This window comes from Lepisma saccharinum, chromosome 17 (genome assembly GCF_977018435.1).
Source record: "Lepisma saccharinum chromosome 17, izLepSacc3.1, whole genome shotgun sequence".
Taxonomy (NCBI): domain Eukaryota; kingdom Metazoa; phylum Arthropoda; class Insecta; order Zygentoma; family Lepismatidae; genus Lepisma; species Lepisma saccharinum.
Window position 1 is genome coordinate 33,828,757 of NC_139245.1, and position 21,619 is coordinate 33,850,375.

General features: G+C 37.9%; 1 protein-coding gene across 3 annotated transcripts in view; it reads right to left on the minus strand.

The window, feature by feature from the left end:
- The window catches only part of LOC146001672 (uncharacterized), a 713,225-nt gene that overhangs the window by 525,687 nt on the left and 165,919 nt on the right, over window positions 1–21,619 (minus strand). Inside the window, exon 2 of one of the 3 annotated variants that reach the window (XM_083139296.1) lies at window positions 12,562–12,630. The exons of the other annotated variants lie outside the window; for them this stretch is intronic. The gene's annotated coding sequence lies outside the window, so the exon portion shown is untranslated. The remainder of the gene's footprint in view (window positions 1–12,561; window positions 12,631–21,619) is intronic. 3 annotated transcript variants of the gene reach the window in all.

Consider the following 21,619-nt stretch of genomic DNA (forward strand, 5'->3'; position numbering starts at 1 on the left):
AAACGTAAATATATACATGAATTATAAAACAATTAAGTATAAATAATTTAATCCAAGTTCTTAACTTGAAAGTATACGAATAAGATAAATGCCAATATACAACTGAAATCTGCCTAACATGGCGGTCGTTACAATGTCGTCTAGTGAAGAAGCTACAGTATGCTGCAAAGATCGTAAAAATAACGCTGAAAACTACAAACGAAATGTTATTAAGAAGTGTAAGGTGAAAGGAAACGAACAAGTGAATTCGTATGGATTGATACGAATTGGAGTGGGAAAGTTATACCTGACCGAAAAACTGGCGATGATTGTAAATGTAAGTTTTAGTGTTTTGCTAAGTTTGAGGATTGTGATTTCATAGACATAATCACGGAATTCAATCACTTGGACAACAAAGACATGCATGATGTGTATTTACAATCGCTGATGGAGTCAGGAGATATTGTTCGCAAGATAAAGCAGTTCCAGTGATAGCGCAGTTTGCAGTAAAAGAAAGGATAAATCATATGTGTACAGTGTAAAGGTGAGAGGACATTGAATACAGGTATGTATGAAAGAATTCGTGGCCTTGCATGGAATTACGCGTAAAAGGGTAGACAGGATTTGTGGTCTGTTATAGAAAGGTTTATCTCCCAAAGATCTACGGGGGAAACCATCGAGTGTTAATGCTATTGACGGTTCAATGTACAGTAAAATACACACTTTCTTCAGTGAGTTGGATGTGAAGGAGTTGCATTATGCAGGGAAGCCCAAAAAATACCTAGATGCTAGATTAAATATTAAAATATTGTTTGAAACATTTCTATCACAGAATCCTGACATCAAAATATCATATGACTTTTTTCGGAAATTTTACAATGAGAACTTTGGGTATTCCTTCGGAAGACCTCAAGTTGATGTGTGTGTGTGATATGTGAGGAACTGGGTCAGAAATTACGAAACAAGTCTTTGTGTGATGCAAGTAAGAGAGCGATTGCTGCAGAGTTAATGGTACATAGACGTCAAGCCGAGAAATTTTACACAGCAATGAAGGATGTTACTGCAAAATTGCGTGCGAAAGGGTCTGATTTCTCACGAAAAACTCGTTTTGTCGTTTGACTAGATGCAAAATCTGCCTCTCCAGTGCAAGATATATTTTATTTGCGCCAATTGTGGGTGTTCACGTTTTGCATCCACAATCTCGTTACTAATAAAGAAGAGTTGTTTGTGTATCATGAAGGTATAGGGGAAAATATCTCCTAATGAGATATGTTCATTCCTGTTAGATTACATTGAAAGACACAAAACTGAAGAGATTGAAAATCAGATTCTGTTTAGTGATGGTTGTGGGGGTCAGAACAGGAATCACAGTGTGGTGAGAATTCTACTAGCCCCAACCGAACTGGAACTGTTCCAGCATATTACACACTACTTCCCAATACGAGGACATTCCTTCCTACAATGTGATAGGGACTTCGGACAGATTGAAACATTGGTTAGACGGGTGGCCAGAATGTACACTATAGAACAATATAGTGAGTTAAAGCCAAAAGCATCAAATGCCAATCGTTTTTTCTGTAATTGCAGTATGTAGGGAAAATATCATAAATGTTGCATCATGGTGGCCCAAATATTATAAGATATCTTGTCTATCTGTTGAATCATATGGAAGACATATTTCAAAGACTGATAAGGTGTCCTTCTAAGTTAGTAAATTCAATCATCTGCATATTGCGACCAATTATTATTTTCAAGAAGGCGTATAAGAATAAATCACTGTTACTTACTGGCCGCGGTGGCTCAGTCGGTAACGCGTCTGACTACCATGCTCAAGGTCCCGGGTTCGATCCCCGGCCGGTTCAAATCCGGGAACTTTTCTAACGGTGGAAGCGGCCCCGGCGCCCACCCAGCGTCGAATAACATGGGTACCTGGGGGAAACCCTGGGGGAAACCCTGGGGGGTAAAGGCGGTTAGGGGCGTGATGCTGATCACATCACCCCCAAAATCGACCGGATCAAGAAAGTGTGGGGCGTTACCCCCACACCCCCTATACACCTTCATGGCGTGGTGCTATGCACAGGGGAACACTTTACTTTTTTTTTTTACTTTACTTTTTTACTTACTGGCTCTCAAATATGAATTTGGAAGAGCTAATCAGATTTCTTGAGTTTCCTGTAAAGTTTCATTTTTGTCACATATCACCTTTTTGCATATGCCGATTCAATTGACTCCTAGAGTGAAGGAATGAAGGTGGCATTAACTTTAAAGCAGGGTGGATACAAATCATGAGTTTTATTTAAAAAAAACAACATTTTTGTTGATTTTTATTTAAATCGATTTTTTAAAAAAAATGATTAAAATTACTTGTGCGGTTTTTTGGCACCATACATAAAGAAAAATGTTTTTTTTTATAGAAAGGCTTATTCTATGTAGTAAATGGGCCTGTAAAATATTTAAAGAGTTTGATTAAAGCAAATAAAAATTATATGTAAATATCTATACATATTCTGTTTCTGATACTGTATATATGAACATACTACGGAAATGTTTGTTGAGTGTGTTAATGAAACTATAATAATTTCAATTTCACTTGATAATTCCAGTGAATATAAAACATTCTGGATGTAACTTATATATTTTTATTGTCTTTGTAGTCGAATGTTGGCAATTTTTTAATGATAGTTTGCAAAATATCAGCTGCCATGTTTATTTACAGTTTAATAATAATGACACTATTTACTGTTTAACATGATTAGCATTTTGTATATTTTTATACACAAAATGTTTGCTATTCTTGTACATAAAGTTTATTGAATTTTGAATCAAGAGAAATTTAAGTGTTTTTACAGTTTACATATTACACTTCCTTTCGTATGAGCTTCACACCATCAGTACATATATTTTGTTTCCTTTCTTAGAACCAAATAAACACCATTAAATGATTACAAAATGAAACTTTCACCAAAAGTAATTCTGATATCTACAAAATCCTTATGTGCATTATTCTATAAATTATTTACTTAAATCTTGATTTAAATCGTGATTTAAGTCAACCTGATTTAAATCAATACCGACATTTATGTCTTAGTTTCCAATGTTCAGGTCTTTAAGTAACTGATGTCAGCTGTTGGGGCAACAAGCGTGGATCCAATGTGAAGAAGAGCTCCATCTGTGTTATTTTTTCTTGATTTCATGAATTGTCTTGATAAACTTATAAATATCCAATATCAGTATTATTACTGAAATCATATGAACAAAGCACTTCATGAATATCGTGTTCAGTTATTTAAATCAAGAAGTGTTCATAAGCACTATTCATTTAATAGAATGAAATTATGAAGTGAAAATATTTGAAAAATGTAAATTCAGTACAGTATCAAAATTCAGACAAATGAACAAAAACATATTTCTTTCTTCTCTTGTTTCTTAGATCTCTGAAGAATTTTGGTTAGAGGTCCCATGGATATTGTATGCCCCAAGATCCTCAAAACCGTCTGACACTTCATATGATTTTTTATACCTACGCTCGCAGCTATGAACGAACAGTGTTAGATATCGTGAGGAACGTGGATATGAATTTATTCACAATATAATACTAATAGGGTTAGATTTTAATCTAAATTTACCCTCGTGGAGTAAAAAACCTCTTTGGGGCATTCTGAAATTTCAAGAGATAATTGCGATGGAAAAGAACCAAATCTGACTCCAAGACAGTAAAATTTGCAACACTGACAAACAGACCTCTCTTCTTCCCCAACGCACTTGGTTGTTTCGTGTTTGTCGCTGTTACAGCAAAGCACACGTGGTTGAACAATAGACCTCCATTTCTTACAAGGCGGAAATTTCATGAAGAAAGACCACGGCAAGGCAATATTTGCGTCCTTATCGTCCCGCACTGTACAGCACGAATACAATTACGTCATAATGGAATTATCTTGTTAAGGAAATATAACTTGCTTTCAAGTTTGCTGTTCAGGATGGATTTTAAAATTGAGTAAATTACAAGGCAATAGCGAACGATTTACTCGTGCATGCCTGAGACAAATTTCTAATAATATAGACTGCACCAAAAGTCTTCCTACATAGAGTATTTCTAGGAGGTTACCCTGCATCAATTGTATAGTCGCGAATAGCCTAACGAGGCAGGAAAATACGTAAAAAAGGTGTTAATTATTTGGACCAACAACTTACAACACTGTAGCAGTACATAAAAAGCATAAGGATGATTTGGTTTATTTTATAATCCATCGCTTTTCTGACACTTTAGTTAATCACGAAGATGAGGATGAATTGTTATAAGTTGGTCTCGGAAGTTGAAGACCTATAAATTACCAAAAAAAGACCTATAAAAGGACCTAAAAATATAAAAAAAAGAACCTAAAAGCGGAAAAAAGTACGTATAAATGTGATCCAAATTAATTAATAACTTCAGTTTTAATTACATATTTTTACAAAATTCTGGTGGTATGGAACACACAGTGCGAAAAAACTGAAAGCTTCAAAACAAGAGAAAGTTGCCACTTACAGCGCGACCTTCCAGACAAGTTACGGTTAAAGGACCTTGTACCGTACCTGTTTCAGTCGTCCAAAAATGTTTTTCTTTCGTTTCAGGGATGGTTCAAATATATATATTTCTCTTTTTTTAATTTCTTTACTACAGAAGGGATGTTTAAGAGGTGATGAACTGATGATGATTCGAATTGAGAATGGGCAGTAAAAACGTTGTCGAAAGAAGGTGAAATTGCAAAAAAAAGCCGTTAAGACCTAAAAATAGGCTAAAAAAGGACCAATAAGTCAAAAAACGCCGAAAAAGGCAAAAACGAACAAGTAAAACCCACCTTTTTCTGGCCTACAATGACCCACAATGAACATATATTATGTTGGGCCTCGTCTTCACTAGGAAAAAAAAGGATTTTTCCTCAACTTCCGAGCCCAAGTTATAAGATGAATAAAGGAATAATAAGACATTCATGGACGACACAACATAAGCTTCACAGAGGATTGTACTGGCTGTGAGCATGGGAGTTGAGAAGGGGGTCAAGGGGGGCCGTGTCCCCCCCACGGAAAATAAGTCAACAAAAAATTATGTATTTCACACAAAATTTCATTCTAGCCACAATAATATGTGTTAATTATTGAATGAACAGCATAAATTCAAATTTAAGCAATGTTTTTTATAAGAAACAACACTATTTTTGGGGAAAATGTGCCTTGTTTGCCCCCCGGAAAAAAATACCTTCCTAGCCCGTCCTTGGAAAAAATCCTGCGGACGTCCATGACTGTGAATGCAGACCAGTGTTGTGCCGTAGACTATAAATTTACGTATACGTGCGTTGTCTACACGTAATATACGCGTAGATTATATTAGGTTGTAGTTTACATAGACTACGTAGACAATATAAAGTGCATTAAAATTAATTTTCAAGGGTTTCATGAAATGAAAGTGACATTTTCAAATATAGTGGTTCCTAACGAAATGAAAAGAACCCTATTTACAACAAAATTTACCTTCTCTTCTATTATCAACTATGGAAGAAGATAAATAGTATTCAAAAAACAACAACAGATGGCAGTAGTGAGGCAAGAGTGGTCTTTTTCCCATAAAGCACTAGAATATTTCCTATATTAGGTTTCTTCCTGGTGAGAAATTGTTCGAATTTAAAAGAAAGAGTATGAAAAGTTTTCCACACACATCAGCAACTGATACGCAGTAAAATTTTATTTTAATTCCACAGCGCTCTTTGCTAAGTTATCACCTTTCGCCATGTTGTTTACATAGATTACGTAATCTACGTGTATAACATAGTCTACGTGTAGAATGTAGACTATCGTTACACGTAGACGCACATCACTGGTGCAGATGCCAGATCCTCGCTAGTCTGCAAAATGCAGGTAGGTACGTGGAAGGTAGGTTGGAATAAGGAAGAGGAGTTAGTTTGTTTTTATTGCTGTAAATTTACATTTAGAATCTAAACGACTATAAAATTAGGCTTTGCGATTCCTTTCACGGCTGTTTTCCCACGAGTTCTGCACCATCTCCCAATACCTAATATACAGCCTCCCTTTGGTGCAACAGATGAACGATCAGAGACATGAAAGTGAACATTAGAGACACGTGTTCACCTCCCACCTTCGTACAAGAACGCCCGAAGTTCATTTCAAGCTGCGAAGGCTCAAATGACATCATCTTAACTGTTCGAGAATCTCTGCGAGCTGCAACAATGGAGACGTTTCACTTCGACAGCGGGAAACAGCTGCGAGCCTGATAGGAATTTCTGACAGATGAAAGAGAGAGAGAGAGAGAGATAGATAGATAGAGAGAGAGAGAGAGAGAGAGAGAGAGTGAGAGTGGGACTTCAATACTTTCTATGGCTTGGAGGAATTACAAAAGGCTATCGACGATGTTTATCAGACTCCTTCAAGAACACGAGTTAGAATAGCAGAAAATAGTTGCGCGTACTATATTGGTTTCCACATAGACACTTAATACCTTACAACATCGTTTCTCAACCTATGGGGCGCGATTAACTGCTGGGGCCCGAGGGGGCGTTTGGTGGGTCGCGAAGTCGGGCTCGAAATTTGATTTAGTGTGCCTTAAAAACCTATTATAACACCATTAAGCCTTGTTCCCATGATATGAAAAACTCAATATGCTGACCAAGGCAGATTTTTATTTTATTATAAAACAAACTAAACGTAACGTTTCAACCTTCTAACAAGGTTTTCTTCAGACTCTGCACCAAGTACAAATATAACAAGGAACAAAAACAGGACGATATATATACACAGACATTGCTCCCCTCCAGACTATTAGAAAGTTGTTCTGGAACATTCTAGCAGGTGGCTTTCCCTTGTCAACTGTACTTTTACCTGAAAGCGAATGTGCTTGGACTCTTTATCTCACGCTCTATTTCCTTCATTCTTCTTCCTTCTTCTCTCCTCTTTCTCTCTTGTCCTTTCCACTCTTTCTAACACCTTCTTCCATTCTTTGTTTAACTTCAGTCCCCCATTCCAGTTCATTGTGTCTTCTTCACTTTTCTTCTCTAATTCCTTGGCCTTCTTCCATTTTCTCACTAGTACTATCTTCTCCCTCACTATCTGCTTAGCCTCGTCCCACTCTATGTCATGCCCTGTTTCTCTCGTGTGTTCAAATATCGCATCTCTCTCTCTCTTAAGTCGTACATCATCCCTATGATGTTTCAACCTGTCTTTCAGCCTCTTTTTCGTTTCTCCTATGTACACACTCTGACATTCATTACATTTCACATCGTAGATAATCCCTTCCTGTTCCTCTTCTCTGTTTTCCTTTTTCTTGTTTGCATTCTTAAGATGCTTCTATTAAAAACCTATTTAAATTACCACGAAATATTGTTTTAACAATTTAAATTCAACCCGTGTTGTACATATCTTACTCTAAACTCTACATTTCTGTTATTCGCTCTCTACCATTCCTTTTTACCGGCATCTCTCAATTTCTGCATGTGTGTTTTACTTAGGTGTTAGACTAGAGAAAATTAATCTTTTAAATAACATATTTTCTTTTCTAGAATGAAGAATGTGTAATTTGTTTAAGCATGTGTAAAAGAGAGCTTCTTAAAGTACTAGATGTTAGAAAAGATGATTATAAACTGGATGCATTCAGGAAATGCATTTTACTTCTCTCTTCATAAACTTTTGTCTTCTCGTTTAATATCTAAGAAACTAAAAGTTAAAAAATACAAAACAGTAATTTTGCCTGTAGTATTATATGGGTGTGAACCTTGGTCCCTTACATGGAAAGAGGAACATAAATTGAGAGTATTTGAAAATAAGATCCTTAGGAAAATATTTGGACCTAAATGGGATGAGGAGACAGGTGAGTGGGGAAGGTTACATAATTTAGAAGTACATAATTTGTATTCATGTCCAGATATTATTAGAATAATTAAATCAAGAAGACTTAGGTGGGCAGGCCATGTGGCACGAATGGGAGAGGAAAGAGGAGTTTACAGGATTCTTGTTGGGAAACCTGATGGTAAGAGACCTGTAGGAAGGCCAAGACGAAGATGGAGGGATAACGTTGAGATGGACCTAAACGAAATCGGTAGGTATGGAAAAGGGTATATAGATCTTGCTCAAGATAGGGACAGATGGAAGGCCTGTATTTCTGCAGCCATGAACCTTCAAGTTTAAGAAGGCTAGAGAGTTAGTTAGTTAAACTGGGGGCACACCCCTGCAAGTAATTCTGCTGGCTCACGTTCTTATGGGTCCCATGAAGTGTAATATCTTTCAAGGTGGGTCCCGGACTGAGAAGGGTTGAGGAAAAACTGCCTTAGGAATTTGGTCTCTTGTATTTGCGAGCATCACGTGCACCCAAGTTTCTTACTTCGAGCGACGGTTACAACACAGAACTCTCATTTTAGGAAACAGGTAAGAGAATAACAACACATAACCATATGTAGTGGCTTTCAAAGAATTATTACGCTGGTTTGCTTTATATATACTAGGTGGCTTTATAGTTGCGGTTATCACATCGCGCTATGACGCCAGGGTTCCCGGGTCCGAATCCTGGCCTAAGAATGGAAGTTTGCGAGTGTCCATTCATCAATTTCATCATATCATTACTCATCTCCATCTTCGCAAATTAGCCAAAATGTGGCACAAAAAGCGAAGTAAAATAAAGCAAATTAATCAATCAATAAATCACGTTGAGTTTGGTTATGTAAGGGACGTAGCTATCAAGTACTCACATGATACTACTGATTATCCGATGGTATCGCACCACACTCTAAGTTGAGTTTCTTCTTCATAAGTGTAAAAAGGACGTGTCAAAATGGAGCAAAGACAGTGAGTAGTAGTGTTATACGAGGAGTAGTGGTTTAGTATTTTTAAGTTGTTTTTTAAAGAGTAGTTAGCTCGGTAATTTTTTGTTAGTTTACAGCACTCTTTGCTATGTTTTAAGCTAGAACGTCTAAGTTGGTAAAAAGGGAATCTACTTTATAGCAAATAACACAAATTGAAAGTCGTTGGGATTCATAGAACAACAGTATTGTTACGTAATCAGTTAATTGTGTCAATTGGTTTCTATAATTTTGTTTATGGAACAACTCAGACACTGTTTGTTATTTGTGGTTTATATTTTTATTAAAGACCATGTTGTCTTACGTATGCCAGGCAAAATATCAAATATACCTCGTATTAAAATAGCTCTTATGTTTTTTTTTGTATATTTTTGCAGAACTTACAATTTTACGGCATAAATCCTACATTTTACATTACTAGCCTCCCACTGCCTTAATCGAGTTAAATTTCTCCGCTTGGTTTTTGGACTGACTTTAGTTGTACTTCTTGTATCTTCCTTTAGAAACTAATATTTCTAAACTTAAATTACACTAAAGGCCCTATAATAACAAGGTACTCATAAACCGAATAACTCTAGAAAAAGTTAGTTCCAAAATCCTGGTATAACAACATTGCCAATAGATGTCGCACAAGTGAACATTATTTATCAAAGTTCATTTAGCCATAGTATTAAATACACACGCACAACAATGACAATACGTAAAAGTACCTTATTTCATTTGAACGTAAACATAACAGAACTTAACTATAATTATTACTAGTGAATAATATGACATTCACAGTTCAAAAATTCTGTGACACTACTAACGAGTAATGTTTACTAGCCCGCAATCGTTCCATGTATGCTCTATGTGGATAGCAATCGGTTATGGTACTTGCTGTTGATTGTTGATTTGGTGTTTTAAGTCCACTTTATGCACAATAAGGCTAATCGGGACTGGACCTACAGTTTAAAGTGGGATCCGAACCACTTGTGCCTCCACCGGGTATGGAACCCGGGGTTATGGTACTTGCAATAGCTTGAAGTGGTACGCAAAGCTGATTATGTCATTTCCCTGAAGCAGAACCCAAAACTCTTCTAACTAACGTCTTCCTGAGAGAGAGTCCAATCTTCTCCAAAAGAGAACGTGTCTAATTAACTGCAACTAGGTAGAAAAAGGCTCTTCTCTCGTCAAGTACACAGGGAGCGTAAGAGAGATACTTGCTTCTACGGAGCAGGAACGAAAATCAACAGGTGCCTTCCCAATACTCATTACATTTGGAGATCGCCCATACGGCACGTAAAATCTTCGAGTGGGAGACTCCTCTTTAGGATGTTCGAAGGTATTTCCCCCTCATCACCTGATTGTGGATGTAATAGAGAGGACGATGCGACCAAGGCGAGAAGATAAACCCTTCAGAGAAGGAAACGGACAGGGAAACCAGAACGTGCTGTGAATGTTACGGAAGAAGATCCTTAGAGATGCTGCGGGAGATAGTCTTGCAGAGACTATACTGTTTGTAACAGGTTTCTGCGATTTGGAGGGATGATAAAGATTATACTTGTATATACAAAGACGAGTCCAATGAAAATGTGTCAAATCATTGTTTATTTGAAAGCAAATTAATGTGTCAGAATTGTACATACACTCTGTCCCGGGCATCTACGAAGCAAGCAAACGAAAAACAAAGTCTTCTGCGCAAAGACTTACACCCATTCCTTACCGAACTCCTAGCGGAGTGATTAGCACAACGCACTATGACGCCAGGGGTAAAGTATAAAAAGTAAAGCGCTCCACTTACCACGCTATGAAGACATATGGGGCTGTGGAGTTAGGATCTCACACTTTCTTGATCACAGCCGAAGGTAGGGGTGATGTGATCAGCACCACGCCCCTGGCTGCCTTTACCCCAAAGAGGTAACCACTTTATAAGTCGCTGGGTGAGCGCCGGAGCCGCTTGAACAGGTGGAAAAAATCCCGGTTCTCGACCGCCGGGGATCAAATAGTAGTCACACGTGCCAGGGGTCCGGGTTCGAATTCCGGCTTGTGCATGGGTGTTCTTTGTGAGTGTTTCTTCCTTAATTTCATTACATCATCACTCATTCTCATAAGATCGGTATAGTGAGATCGCATTTGTAATTTAGTCACTTTATGTCGCCCACCTATCTTCCTAAAATACTTATAGGAGGCAAGAGAAATGAACAGAAAATGCTGGTGGACAATTTGAAGCTTCAAGGTTGAATTGTGCACGATTCTCACTTTGCAGACATCATCTGAGAGAGGTGCATAATATCCAGGTCTCACTGAGACATCGAAATGGTTGGAGAAGAAAAATGTCAGAAAGGAGGAACCCACGACGCATTTAGAAACATTTGCAAGTTCATTTAATATTCCCCCATGGAATTAGAGCGAGCATCGAACTTCAATTTGCGTCTTTTCTTCCTTCAATATTCCTCTCTCCGAAACTTCTCCAAGGCTTTCAATTTTTTCCCCTTCCTCCTCCATCCCTTTTCTAATCCGGTCGGAGTATTGGTAATGGATGCCTCTTTTCTTACAAAATTTCCTACCACTGCGCAAGGAGAAGGAACCACGCACAGAACTTCTGGAGGGAAGAAAATTGTTTACGTTTTTACAGAAAGCTGGGAACTCTCTTTCTCCAATTCGACGAAGCGAGAAAAGCACGACCTTGCACCTAGATTCCTTTGTCCTCCTCCGAAAGTTCTATAGAAAAGCAATTACCTCGTAGGCTTCCAAATACTTTTGTTACACTCGTACTCAATGCCACCGCGTGGTACGAGGGGGTAAATGCAGGGTGAGTCAGAAATATGACTACACGTTTGAAGTAAATGTGACCTGCTACTGCACATTGTAGAGGGAAATGATAAATGGTGCAATAAAATTGAAACTTCATTTTCTCATTTCAGATAAGTGGCATTCGCCCGAGCTTACGTCATTAGCCAAGATGACAGCGGCGGAGATTGGGTTCCAAGGTGGCAAAAGTGGCGGAGGGCAAAGACAGTATATTTCCCTTTGTAGATAAGGCCAAGCATAGTGCGGGAACAAAAGTGGTGAAAAGTGTGGGGCAACTGCCCCCCTCGACCCCCCTTAATCGCCGCCATTGCAACATGGTGCTGAATATGCAGCAGCAAGATACAGTTGCAGCGTGGGCGATTGCGTACCAGAATGACCGAGAGATTGGGGAGACATCACTTTAACGTGGGAAAGTGGAGAAAACGGTTTCTTACATTAAATTGTTGCTTAAGTCCATTGCTGTGCACACGGCTCTCCTGCATACCTATTTTCATGCATAACTAAGCTCTTAAAACTAATAATATGTTATTTCGACACCAGGATTATACTAAATTTCATTACTAAACCTTTAACCCACAACATGGAATTATCATACCTTTCCTACAAAGAGATCAATAGCAATTAGTTTCCAAGGTAACGCTGCACGAATTATTGTTGAATTCCGTATGTTCAATTACAAGCAATGGTTGGCACAGGCGCCTTATATTAACCCATTTTTGCACTTTCCATGCAATTACAAATAAAACGTTCAACAAAAATTATCCGGAAAAGCATCCGAAGCAGAAAAGCATCAAATAATAGATGACAGTTCTTGATGGATGGATATATCCTCGCAAGAACGAGTGAAAAAGAGAAAATTAATTAATTACAACACCAAACACACACACACCGAGAACGTAGACGAAATATTCTTCAGAGAATAGTTTTAAAATTGTGAAAGTAATCTTACCTACTCTGACTTCCAAACAAAACTGAAAATGCATCACATTTCTGGCCTAGGAATTCCGATTTTGCATACCTGAAAAGAAAAAAAGAGTACAGTGAATTGAAACGTAAACAAGTATGTAACTAAATATATGGTGACGTATGTAACAGCATTACAAGATTAACAATTGAAATTAGTTTGGAAATGGGTATTATATAACAACTATTAAAAGCAAAGTCTGAGAAGAGGATTAACTTATCTGTACAGTGGACTTTAGTTGGTTAATAAGGTCAACCCAATTTAAAAAGCTTCATTTCACTCCTAAATTTTATTAACAATTGTTATGAATAAATACAGGATGTTTCAAAAAAGGTAACCGAAAATGGTTTGAGTGCTGATTTCAGTTATCTTTTTAAAACACCCTGTATAAATACCAGCATTTTCTAACAACAAAACCCATCACAAATTTATAACAAAAGTACAGTCTCATTTTATAACAGTCAATAAGAACAATTTCCATAGAGGTAGGGATAACACGTAATGAAAAGTCAGTCCCCGTAAGTCAGCCAAGCCATGCATCAGCCGATAGAGAATATGGGTTTAACAATTCTACTGCAATCAAGAAATGACCGTAAGTAATCTACCTTACTAAGCAATTAAATTTGTACAGTTTAAACAATCCAAATGTGAACAATTGGGGCACTATAAGTAAATGTAAGGCAAAATATATATATTCTTTTATCAATAGTGCCAGCAAGTTATACTTTTGAGGTCATTAAAAGTTTGATGTACCGTGTTACGTTCACAAGGAGAAGAAGATTGACAGAAAAAAAACTTTCGTAATTACAACCGAAGTTAGAAACATAATTTCTGAGTTATATTAAATGTATAAGTTAATATTAGTTATTTACATTTAGCGCGCTCTCTGTTGGCATTCTGTACAAATTTTACTAAATTCGCCAAAAGATATGCATCGAGTCGAATACACTAAAAATCCAGATAAACTATCATTCAATACACTATATCGAAACAATTTTCTTAACCTTGCCTCCAAATTACAAATTACCTAGATTTGAACAAACGTCACAATTTTGGTGCGCTGTAAAGCTATGAAGCAGAGTTCTCCCATAGGAAGCTTAAGATTGACATGGACATCGAAATCACATACGAATATAAATTCAACATGATAATGTATGTAGCGAAAGCTAATGCTAATGGAGTGCATTCAGAACCTTCATTCCTTAGTATGACGTTCACAATAGGGATGGCCACATGTTCGGATAACGTATCAGTATATCCGCATAATATTCCGATATTGCGATATACAGATTATACGAATATTACAAATATATTAATAATTGAAATTCGGATAGAAAAATATCAGATATCCGGATAAAATTTTATCCGGATTTGACCATCCCAAGTACACAAAATTTCACTGGTAACTAACCTGTATTTTGTAGACTACATATCAGGCTCTGTCTGTTAATAACAAAAGGTAGTGTGTATATTTACAAAAATGATCTATCTTATAAGGTCATGATTAATTTACCAAGTCGCTTCAATGGTCTACAAAAACACCGAACATTCCAGGTTCGAATCAATAGTCAGGGCATGAGTGTGAGTGTTGAAGCTCATAATATCTTCACTCATCCTCATCGTCGCGATTCGCCAAAAGTGGCAGAAAAAAGACGTAAAATGACAATACAAATCCAGTTTTTTGTCGCGATAAGTCAAAAAATGGGAGGAAAACGGCATAAAATAAAAACGATTCACAATTAAAATGAACCGAAATTTCAAATGTAATCTATGGCCTCTTGCGATCTTGGTTTGTTTAGCAGATGGATCGCGCCGAGCTCAAGTACTGGACGAACTATAAACACCTAAAAAAGTTGCTCTTAGCGAGCCTGTACGTATCCGTTGAACGAATCCATTGCTATTCATATGAAGGTTCTTTCTTATAACACATTTATCCTACCTGTTATGCAACCCAATTTGATTTCTTGACGTGCTGGTTGCCGAGATCTACGGGGTCATATCTATCCGATTCAAGTATTTTCAGTTTGCAGACTCGCATCAAATAAGAGACTTAAGAGTCATTCCATGCGAAATCAACACAGTCCCAAACCTGACCATCTCCGATTTACATGAAATTTATGAAATTTGGGGAGTTGAAACTATGCATGGAACTTAGTAACTATGATTTTTTTTAGTTTCGTTTGGCTTGTAATTGTTAAATTATTCAAGGTAGACTGGGACAATTTTCGAAAATTCTGACTGTAGGAAGAATTTTTGAGGAAAAGCGGGCAGACAACATTTTCTGAATGTATTTGATGTGCTGATTACGAATATTTTGTTTGCCACTCTCGATTTTGGTGTTATATGCTTCAAATCGCTAAAAAACAAAATGGCGGCAATACGAAATGAAGTCCTAATAACTTTTGAGGGAGCAGAAAGGAAATAGTGATCTTGGTGTCAAACATTATGTTTTTGGGTATGCTGAATACAAATATTATGTTTTCTAATCTGAAATTTTAAGCTATGTGCTACAAATCGCTAGAAAACAAAATGGCGGCCATACGAAATGAAGTCCTATTAACTTTTGAAGGAGCAGAAACAAAATAGTGATCTTGGTGTCTAACATTATGTTTTTGGGTATGCTGAATCCAAATATTATGTTTTCTAATCTGAAATTTTAAGCTGGTTGTTCCAAATCGCTAAAAAAAAAAATGGCGGCTACGTGCATCCATGCAATGTTTCGTATCTATACTTTTGAACTAGGAATAAAACAGTGTATAACAGTATACTAAATGTGCTGTAACTCCGCCACTATTTTGCCTAGGAAGCTCAAATAAAGCTTATTGTACAGGGAATTGGACAAGCTTTCCAGTGATATATAACAAGCACACCTTTAGATAAAAATATAATTTTGTCACGTGACCTAGACCTTTGACCTTGAATATCTCAAAACATGTCATCACCAAAAACCGTGAAAGAAATATATTTGGTCCCTCATGCCATACTATAAAACATATCAAAAAAACATTCTTGGACTGCAATGGGATCAAAAGATACAAAATAATATGTGTAACTATGTGACTGATAAAAGCCTCATTACATGAACTATGACGAGTCAAAAGTCCCTTAACACCCCCTACAAAATGCAAAGGAGTCATCCTGGTCATGAAAGAAATAGGTTAGGCACAGGGAGATAGATCTCTAACTGTGTCTGTCAAGCGCAGGTCCGGCATATTGTTGCCCGCCATATTGTTGCCCGCCATATTGAATTCAACGCAAAGCTTTCAAAGGAAAGGGGCTGATGTAATATATCAAATCAGGCTACAATTTCACGAGAAATGAAGCAGCGAAGGTTTTTCCAACTTATTTTTAGGCAGCAAAACGTTATACGCATATCTCACTTACGATATATGCACATTATAGTGTTGTCAATATTCCTGTGAGCACACTCGTTGGCGTCTCCCACACTCACATAGAACATTTGGCAATGTAGCAGGTGCAACATCATCGCAAGCAGCAACTATGCCTTCTCTCAGATGGTCAATATCAGGGACTTTTAGTGCATGCACCATTCTCTTCAAATGTTTCTGAAGTTAAAGTCCTCCTAAGATGTTAGATCTGGGGAATGTGCAGGCCTTTTCATAGATCCCCGTCTGCCCATCAATCTACCTAGAAATTTACCATGAAGAATTTGCCAAAATATTCACATAGTATGGTCACACTCTGTCCTGTTTCAAAACTCTGGAAAAGTGCCATATCCCGTAAGCAAGGATGAAAAACCTGTTCACTTAACACATCCAAGAAGCCCACGCATTTAAGGTCCCGATGTTGAATATGGACCAACCATTCCCGTTCTCCATACAATATACAACTTCATTAGCTTACCAGCAACAAACATTCGGCTGGGATCTGTCTACTGTAGATTATCAAATAACAGGTATTGCATATAATTTTTATTAACTTTATCGTGAACATAAAACTTAGTCTCGTCACTGAAGAATTTTTCATTCCAAAGGAAGTGTCACGTAATTGTTTGAGATACTTTTCCCAATATTCTCCACTATTCAAGTATTTGGTGAATGTTGCTGATTAAAATCATATGCAATGGTGCGTATACTTCTTTCTCACCCAAGATGTCAGCGTGATCTCGACGAGTTCCTAACACATTTGGAGCATTCTTAATACTTTGTTTTTAACACCTCGAAAAGGAGAAAATGGTTACAAGCACGCAGTAATAACTTTTTGCTGGTTAAAAATACTTTGGAAAAACTTTCGCCGCTACATTTATCGTGAAATCCTTGTCTGATTTGATATATCACTTCACACCCTTTCCTTTGTAATTTTTGCGTTGAATTCAATATGGCGGGCAACAATGTGCCGGACCTGAGCTTGACAGACACAGTTAGGGATCTATCTCTCTGTGCCTAATCTATTTCTTTCATGACCAGGATAACTCCTTTGCATTTTGTAGGGGGTGTTAAGGGACTTTTGACTCGTCATAGTTCATGTAATGAGGCTTTTATCAGTCACATAGTTACACATATTATTTTGTATCTTCTGATCCCATTGCAGTCCGAGAATGATTTTTCTGATATGTTTTATAGTATGGCATGAGGGACCAAATATATTTTTTTCACGGTTTTTGGTGAAGACATGTTTTGAGATATTCAAGGTCAAAGGTCTAGGTCACGTGACAAAATTATATTTTTATCTAAAGGTGTGCTTGTTATATATCACTGGAAAGCTTGTTCAATTCCCTGTACAATAAGCTTTATTTGAGCTTCCTAGGCAAAATAGTGGCGGAGTTACAGCACATTTAGTATAGCTAAGCGGCCTCAAAAAGGGCAATTTATGCGAAATTTGACCTTGAATAATTTTACAATTACAAGACGCACGAAACTAAAAATTTTCATAGTTACTAAGTTCCATTCATAGTTTCAACTCCCCAATTTCATGAAAATCGGAGATGGTCAGGTTGGAAATTGCACATATCTGTGTTGATTTGGCATGGAATGACTCTTAATCGAAATACCTATAATATCTTTCTGGATTGATTGAGTTGGTGTTTTAAGTCCACTTTGTGCACAGTATGGCTAGTCGGGACTGGACCTACAGTGTAAGGTGGGATCCGAACCACTATGTACCTCCACCGGGTATCGAACCCGGAAGTCCTGATTACAAGGCGACGACGCTACCACTGCGCCATCGGCGAGGCTCTAATTTCTTTCTGGAGAATGAGAAGAATTTATCAACGAAACTAAAAATTTTCATAGTTACTAAGTTCCATTCATAGTTTCAACTCCCCAATTTCATGAAAATCGGAGATGGTCAGGTTGGAAATTGCACATATCTGTGTTGATTTGGCATGGAATGACTCTTAATCGAAATACCTATAATATCTTTCTGGATTGATTGAGTTGGTGTTTTAAGTCCACTTTGTGCACAGTATGGCTAGTCGGGACTGGACCTACAGTGTAAGGTGGGATCCGAACCACTATGTACCTCCACCGGGTATCGAACCCGGAAGTCCTGATTACAAGGCGACGACGCTACCACTGCGCCATCGGCGAGGCTCTAATTTCTTTCTGGAGAATGAGAAGAATTTATCAACTTACAAGTCTTGTATTTTGACTACTTTTACAATTTTATGGATACAAACATAATATTCCTGCAATAATTAATACCAGTGAATATTGTAGAATGTTCTGGTACAAATCACCCAGTCTCCTCGGTGATATGGCTCTAAAAAGGTGCTACAAAGCCGAGGTCCCTAGGATCGAATCTTTGATAAGGAATGCCTTTATCACTTATTCTACTTCATCCATTCATACTCATCGTCGTGTTGAAACTAATGAGATACATAGAACCATGTAAAATAGAAAAACAAGGAAAATACATGCAAAAATAAAATGGTTTAATTGGAATAGGATCGTGTCTACTATTGTTCTTCAAGAAAAACAATAACTTGAAGTTGAATAATCTTGCCTAATACTGTTAAGCTACAAGGATAAATACTTATTTGCTCTTGATTATGTAGGGTAGAAATTTGTTTTCGATTCGGTGTTCGGGTATAAAGAAGTATGAAGAGATTTTAAGGGAAACCAATAAACAGACGATATTATCTATCTCAAATTGTTCATTTCTTAACGAGAGCATGTGTGTTTCGTTTTGGATTTTCCATCTGTTTCATGTGATGAAAATTTTCCTTATCGCGATTGACGAAAAGAGATCAAAATGGAGATGCTAGTAATGAAATACAATTTAAGTTGAATTGTTTTAAGTCCACTTTATGCACAGATAGGATAATCGTTACTGAATAAAAAGCTCAAAGTGTGATCCAAAGTGTGGCGGAGTGGTTAGTACATCTCGCTTCGACGCCAGTGTCCCGGGTTCGAATCCCGGCCTTGGCATGGATGTTTGTGAGTGTCCATTCATCATATCATCACCATCCCCAGCTTCAAAAATTAGTCAAAAGCGGCACAAAAGCGAAGTAAAATAAAGCAAATCAATCAAATAAAAATCAATCAATCAATCAAATCAGCATAAGCCTCCGCCGGGTTTTGAACCCGGGATGCCTTGATTACAAGGCGACGATTTATCACAACGCCACCGGCAAGCCATAATAATGAAGTAGAAAGAAAACAATACTGAAAAGCAATGGCAGCGGTTTGGTTCCTAAACTGGGGGAGGGGGAAGGACAGTCTACTTTTCCTTGGTATATAAAATTTAGTATAGTGCGGGAGCAACAGTCGTAAAAAGTGTGGGGCAAGGGCTCCCATCGCCCCCTAAACGCCGCTGCCACTGCTGAAAAGCGAATAAATCAGTTATTGCAGTGCTGATGAATGACAAATGGAAATTTCGTGTCAAAGGTCCCCTTGGTGGAAGAATTAAAACGTTATGATTAATTACAGCATCCGATGCAAAACTAAAACATGTTAATCAGTGATGAGGCCAGTTGGAAAAAGACTGGTAATGAAATCTGTGGTTAAAGTGGTTTTATAAATTCAATTTCGTAATTTCAATTCGTAGCATCTAAATTAAAACGTGCCACAAGGCTGAAAAGGGTGGCTCTGTCTGAAAACACACAAACAATCAAACCTCTCTTCCATGATGTACAGTCACGGACACTCCTGCCTTGTGACGATTCCATTGAAAGTCAATGTATTTCCCGGTGGAAGCTGGTTCGGACCCCACTTTAAACTGTATTTCCAGTCCTGATTATCCTATGTGCATAAAGTGGACTTATTAAAACACCAAATCAATCAACGTATTCATTACAATCCAGAAGTGTCTGTGACTGGACACCCAGTATAATCCCGTAAGGAGCCTGTGTTGTGTCTCGTCCATATGTGTTTGTGATTCTTCAACTATTTCATCAACGTTCATTCTTACTTTGCAATTGGCCAAGACTGGTAGAAAAGCGAAGTACAGCACATTGGGTTTAGCCTGATCTCTGGCATGCGCAAAGCGGGGAATGTTTGTCGTCTGCAGAAGACGTCATGTGACTCATAGGAGCAATGTTGCAATTCACGCAAGTTATAATTCCACTAGACATGAAACTGGAAAAGGCTGTATGCTATGCTGTTGTCTTATTAAAAGAAATATAAAGGGTGTTTCATAAAGTGCGCAGTTTTTGAAAATGCAATAACTCAGTCAAAATTGCATGAAAGTTGACATTTTTATCATTTTACACATTCATTACGATTTAATAATTGAAAAGTGAAAAGTATCCAGCACATGTCCGTATGCGATTTAAAAGTGAAAAATGATGTCTGGTATATGTCCATATGGCATATTTCTTCGTTTCGCATGATCGGTTACTTTGATCTCTTGCGTCAATTGAACCTTGTTAGGGTGCATATGAAGGTGTTCTTTCAGTATTCGTTGCACTAAGGATACCGATATCCCAAACTGTTGTGAACCAAGTCGAAGTGACTTCGCGGGTTAACATTCACTCTGTCTTGCACTACTGCCATGTTTTCATCTGTGCGACGACTACGTTTTCGCCCAGGCGAATTGAAGTTGAATTTAAAATTTTGGGAGCGTCAGCACTTAAGCTATTTTGCTCCCGTCACATTATACGGGGACCAGCCCCTTATCGTTACAAATAGCAACTCTATCGTTGCAGAACTAAAATCATAAAATATTATAATGTTCTGACTTTCGCCAAAAGCTGAGGCCGTAAAGGGGCACTCAGCACACATAAGGACAAAAGAACAGGACAATACAAACAAAATTATACTGGCCATCGGGCCAGTCGCCAGAGCCTCGTTAGTCATTAGTCCAGGGTGCACTACGTGGAAGTGAGGTTGACTTTTGGGCGCCTACGTGGAAGGTACCCCTTACACCCCTCCAGGCGAATTTATGGTTGCAACTGACCCGGATATCTCGAATTTCTTCACCAACCTCCTAACTGTTGTAGCAGTGAGGGCATAGTTACGTCCGAAGATCGCGCAAAGATTACGAACTGTGTGTGCATAAGACTCCCCTTTTCTGTAATGTGTTTTCAAGATAACGACGCGTTGCTCGATAGTGAACCGCTCCATGGCAACTAAACTGAACAAATGCCAACAAATTGCTCAAGTAATAATCGGAGTTATCAGATATTACGAAAATGATAAGAACAGTGTTGCCAACCTTCAAACAAAAAATGACAAGCGATTTAGAAACTGCGCACTTTATGAAACACCCTATATTTACGAATCTAAAGCTCAGCACTGTTCTTCATGGTCTGCCCCCTCCCCTTCTGGAGAGGAAAGGGAGGAGAGGGAGGAAGCCTCTTTCGCCGAGGGGGCTTAATAAATGAGGTTTCACCGATACAAAGAATCCTCTGTCACTCTTCTCCTTGAACTATCACCTTCTCAAACTGTCGCTTAAAAAAACCAAAGAAAAACAAAAAAAGCAAATGCAGACAGCACTAAGTACCGAAAATCCCATGAAGGCAGATTATGGATATTGGTAATTGTTAAGGCGGTTAGCAACTCTGCTGTCACAGTCAGTGGAACTCTCGCATTGTAGGCTTCTGAGCAGCTGAAGGCCAGAGCTCAAGCTAAACCGAATGGCC